The following is a 5,556-nucleotide window of genomic DNA, read 5'->3' on the forward strand; positions in this document are numbered from 1 at the left end:
AAAAAAACAAATTGAAAAGCTCCGACCGAATTTTAAAAATAGCATAAAGAGAATAATATTATGATAACAGTGCCTTGTTGCAGAGGTGGTCTCAGTGTGTAAAAGGCATGTTGCCAGCTACCATGGGCCCCCCTTGATTTCATACCAGTTTACAGAGCCTAGGCTGTGTATTAACACTGGACTGTATTGGACATTAGGCTATAGGGGAGAGTGGCCTAAGTTGTGCCACTTTTTACTCAAAGTGATTTTAAAGTGAGGCCTTGACAGTTATGTCTCCAACTCAAATATGTGTTTTTCAGGGTGTTGTGCATCCCTGGCAATACAAACTTTGGATCTGGAATAAACTGTTTAAGAAATATAGCTTTCAGAAAAAAAGTTGTCTTGATGCACAACTTGCCCCCGGTGTGGTGTAAGTTGTGCGGTTGGAGAGAATACCTTGGGGTGAATTGTGCCATTGATATATATCTCATAAACTGTAATGCAAGACAAATCCATTAGACAATCACTTATTTAAGGTTTATTTAAAGTAAATATTTTACAAAGATTGAAGGTCAATTTTCTTAAACAAGGCCTAGCAGATCTAATGGTTTTACCTGCAAAGCTCACAATGACAAAGTCACCATTATCATCTTTCTGGCCATCTGAACTCTCATCAGTGGTGTCGTTAAGTGGAATGGAGATGTCACTCTCTTCTGAGCTACTGTAGACAATCACTTTCTTTTGGTGACCAGCGTATACAGCCATGCCACTGGCACAACTCTCAGAAATGTACTTTGCACTAGTTGCTCCGTGCTTGAGACTGCCACCTGACAAATGTGATTCCCCTACATTTCTGCCTTTAAATCAAGGCTCAAAACCCATATGTACACCCTGGTGTTTCCTCCCCATTAACTATCTTACCTCTGCACTACTATCTGTGTTTATGTGGATGTATGGGCTTTACGTCTTTTATTTTGGTTATTGTTATTTTACCTTCATTGTTTACCTACTGAATGCACTATGTACAGCACTTTGGACAGTGCAAACTGTCATAAATGTGCTTTTATAAATACATTTTACTTACTTACTTACTTATAACTCACCTAGGCCTTTTGGCACAAATCACCCAAACCCCAGAATTTTGGATAATAGGCATGATGCATCAGTTTAGGGCTGACATCGTGGTAACTGTATAGACTCAAAATGTAGCATACCAAAGCACTAAAACACGTGTCAAATGTTTTCAAACTTGTCTATAATTGTTCGGACACAATAATCAAAAAACCTTGATCATGGAAATTTTACTTTGAAAGGCAAAAAACTTTTTTTTAGCTTAAATGTGCTTTTATCTTATGCCATGCTTCTCCCTTCTTAACAGGATGAGTCAAATGGATGGCTCTTCTTAAATATGTGGTCACATTTTCAATTTCTTCCACGGTTTTCTAGAAACAAGCGGTGGCACAACTTCCCCACCGGCACAACTTAGGCCACTCTCCCCTACGTTGCATATGGGTGAATAGCTAGCAAAGTCACTTGAAAAATTAGACTTTCTCCGTTGCCTTAAAGGAATACGTCACCCATACGGAACCGGCGTTCTATCATTATAAAATCACTATTATAATATAATGAATGAAGTTTTTCTTCCCTCAGTCTTCCCTTGGCCCAGCTGTCCTGTTAATCCTAACCCTACATCTTACCATGTGTGATGTCACCCATGGGAAAATGTAGGGTTAGACAGTGAGACCATAAAACACTCTTTCTGCCTTTTCTCAGGCTAGGATGAACCGATTTCTAAAATGTCTGCACATTTATACTACATAGGATCTCAGAGTTCAATACACCTTCATATTCCCACCGGTGAAGTAGGTCTTTAAGCATGTAATACATTTAAATCTATGAAATGTAACTGGGTTTGATTTTCCTCAGTAACGTGCATGTTGCTAGCTATGGTGGGCCCTTTCTTTACATACCAGTCTACAGAGCCTAGGCTGTGTATTAACACTGAAAACTCAACCTGATTAAATGAACAAACAGCTAGCTAAGCTTATATATATTTATTTTTTGCATATTAACCCAATCCACAGGTCACGTGCGTTCTGAACCGTGAGGGTTGGTCCATACGGATCAAGGTTCAACCGTGATCCGTATGGACCACTAGTCTCTTGCTGTGCACACACACACACGCACACACACGCACGCACGCAGATAGATAGATAGATAGAGACACACACACACAGATAGATAGATAGATAGATAGATAGATAGATAGATAGATAGATAGATAGATAGAGAGTGACACACACACACAGATAGAGAAAGAGAGAGAGAGAGACACACACACACACACACACTGAATCAGAGATGTCAGAGATCTCAGCTGTCAGTCTCTTGCTGTGCTTGCTTTAGATGGGCCTTGGTTTGCATGTGAGCCTTCAGGAAGCTGTGCAGTCTGAAGTGCTTCCCACACAGGGAGCAGCCGTGCGGTGTCTCTCCGCTGTGGATGCTGCGATGCCTCATGAAGCTGCTCAACAGACTGAAACTCTTCCCACACTCGGAGCAGCTGAACGGTTTCTCCCCGCTGTGCGTTGACATGTGGTCCCTCTGCATCTCCTTCAGCCGGAAGCCACGCCCACACACCTACGGAACAGGAGGAAGTGGGTTTGGAATTGTTTTTGCTGCAAAGAAAATTTTTGCTGGCACTGTCACAAATAACAGCAATACAAACAGTTATAATTGGAGGTGCACTGATCCACTATTTTACAGTCCGATCCGATTCCGATATCCAGGTTTTGGATCCGTTACCGATACTGTCAAATATCATGATTATTCTACATTTGTTTGTTGGTGGTGATGTTATGTGTACATTATTTTTAACGTGTGCTATCACATTAGCCTGACACCGCCCCCCTACCTACTTCCGTTCAATTTTCATTTCCCTTCAGTAGTCAGTCTGGGTCTGCGGTATATTCGCCGGTTTTCTCCGTTGCAGATTTTTACCGGTCCAATCAGCGAACAGAAGGAGTGGCTGAGAACAATGACGTTGAGGTCGTGCGCCAGTTTCAGTTGTAGTCAGAAGCCGGCGCATGACATGTACGTCACGACCAAACGTTATGCGATTGGTTGGCAGATCCAGAGTGGCACTGGGCAGATCCAATAGTTTTAAACTTCAACAGACACCCGCCTTCAAGAGAGTTAACGTTTGTCAATAGAGCGATTCCAGACTTTCTGTACAGATGAAATGAAGTATGTTCGGCTGGGAGGACCAGGCTAATATCACATAGCTATGGTCTTAAAATAAAACAAAAAATTCATAATTAAAATAATTTAGAAAAATGAAAAAACAAATGAAAAACAGATTAGAGTTACACCAAATATTTACAAAGACAGAAAATACGTCTCACACACACACACACACACACACACACACACACACACACACACACACACACACACACACACACACACACACACACACACACACACACACACACACACACACACACACACACACACACACACACACACACACACACACACACACACACACACACACACACACACACACACACACACACACACACACAGCATTAATACCTCACAGTGAAAGGGCTTGTCCCCCGTGTGGCTGCGCTGGTGTGATCTCAGCTGTGATTGGTTGGGGAACTTCTTATCACACGTGTCACAGGAAATGATGTCAGAAGCAGGAAGCTCTGAGGCCGGCAGCTCGTGGCCGTGTTTACTGTTAAAAACAAATAAAATAAAATAAAACTTTATTTAAACAGCTTTTTCCATACACAAAAAACAGTTTATAAATTTATTTTGTTAGGTTTGTCTTATATGTGATTCAAAACTGAAGTCTGAATGTCTGTCTGTCTGTCTGTCTGTCTGTCTGCCTGTCTCTCTCTCTCTCTCCCTGTCTGTCTGTCTGTCTGTCTGTCTCTCTCCCTGTCTGTCTCTCTCTCTCTCCCCGTCTGTCTGTCTCTCTCTCTCTCCCTCTCTGTCTCTCTCTCCCTCTCTGTCTGTCTGTGTAACTATTTACCTTATGAGATGGTTCTTGAGGCATCTGTAGCTCTTGCCGCACATGGAACACAGCTGTCTCTCTGTCTGTCTGTCTGTCTGTCTGTCTGTCTCTCTCTCTCTCTCCCTGTCTGTCTGTCTCTCTCTCTCTCCCTGTCTGTCTTTCTGTCTGTCTGTCTCTCTCCCTGTCTGTCTGTCTGTCTGTCTGTCTGTCTGTCTGTCTGTCTGTCTGTCTCTCTCCCTGTCTGTCTCTCTCCCTGTCTCTCTCCCTGTCTGTCTCTCTCTCTCTCTCTGTCTGTCTGTCTGTCTGTCTGTCTGTGTTTCTGTCTCTCTCTGTCTGTCTGTCTGTCTGTCTCTCTCTCTCCCTGTCTGTCTCTCCCTCTCTGTCTGTCTGTCTCTCTCTCTGTCTGTCTGTGTCTGTCTCTCTCTCTCTGTCTGTCTGTGTAACTGTTTACCTTATGAGATGGTTCTTGAGACATCTGTAGCTCTTGCCGCACATGGAGCACAGCTGTCTATCTGTCTGTCTCTCTCTCTCTTTCTGCCTGTCTGTCTGTCTGTCTGTCTGTCTGTCTGTCTGTCTGCCTGTCTCTCTCTCTCTCTCCCTCTCTGTCTCTCTCTCTCTCCCTGTCTGTCTGTCTCTCTCTCTCTCTCTCCCTCTCTCTCTCTCCCTCTCTGTCTGTCTGTGTAACTATTTACCTTATGAGATGGTTCTTGAGGCATCTGTAGCTCTTGCCGCACATGGAACACAGCTGTCTCTCTGTCTGTCTGTCTGTCTGTCTGTCTGTCTCTCTCTCTCTCTCCCTGTCTGTCTGTCTCTCTCTGTCTCTCTCTCCCTGTCTGTCTTTCTGTCTGTCTGTCTCTCTCTCCCTGTCTGTCTGTCTGTCTGTCTGTCTGTCTGTCTCTCTCCCTGTCTGTCTCTCTCCCTGTCTCTCTCCCTGTCTGTCTCTCTCTCTCTCTCTGTCTGTCTGTCTGTCTGTCTGTCTGTGTTTCTGTCTCTCTCTGTCTGTCTGTCTGTCTGTCTGTCTGTCTGTCTCTCTCTCTCCCTGTCTGTCTCTCCCTCTCTGTCTGTCTGTCTCTCTCTCTGTCTGTCTGTGTCTGTCTCTCTCTCTCTGTCTGTCTGTGTAACTGTTTACCTTATGAGATGGTTCTTGAGGCATCTGTAGCTCTTGCCGCACATTAGAACACAGCTGTCTGTCTGTCTGTCTGTCTGTCTGTCTGTCTGTCCCCTCCTCTCTGTCTGTCTGTCTGTCTCTCTGTCTGTCTGTCTGTCTCCCTGTCTGTCCTGTCTGTCTGTCTGTCTATCTGTCTGTCTGTCTGTCTGTCTGTCTCTCTCTGTCTCCCTGTCTGTCTGTCTGTCTGTCTCTCTCCCTGTCTGTCTCTCTCTCTCCCCGTCTGTCTCCCTGTCTCTCTCTCTCTCTCTCTCTAACTATTTACCTTATGAGATGGTTCTTGAGACATCTGTAGCTCTTGCCGCACATGGAGCACAGCTGTCTGTCTCCGGTGTGCGTGAGCTGGTGGCTGTGCAGGTTAGCGCGCTGTGTGAACCCTCTCCCGCACACG

The 5,556-nt window shown here is 44.5% G+C and overlaps 1 pseudogene across 1 annotated transcript in view; it reads right to left on the bottom strand.

Annotated features, from left to right (window-relative positions):
* Positions 1-2,352: 2,352 nt before the first annotated feature.
* The window catches only part of LOC307257502, a 13,579-nt pseudogene continuing 10,375 nt past the window's right edge, over positions 2,353-5,556 (bottom strand). Inside the window, exons 7-9 of the transcript XR_013845609.1 lie at positions 5,431-5,553; positions 3,574-3,718; positions 2,353-2,616 (exon numbers count right to left, since the gene is read on the bottom strand). The product of XR_013845609.1 is annotated as an uncharacterized misc_RNA (transcript). The remainder of the gene's footprint in view (positions 2,617-3,573; positions 3,719-5,430; positions 5,554-5,556) is intronic.

The sequence above is a fragment of the Ammodytes marinus genome, assembly GCF_949987685.1.
Source record: "Ammodytes marinus genome assembly, chromosome: 11".
Lineage (NCBI taxonomy): Eukaryota > Metazoa > Chordata > Actinopteri > Uranoscopiformes > Ammodytidae > Ammodytes > Ammodytes marinus.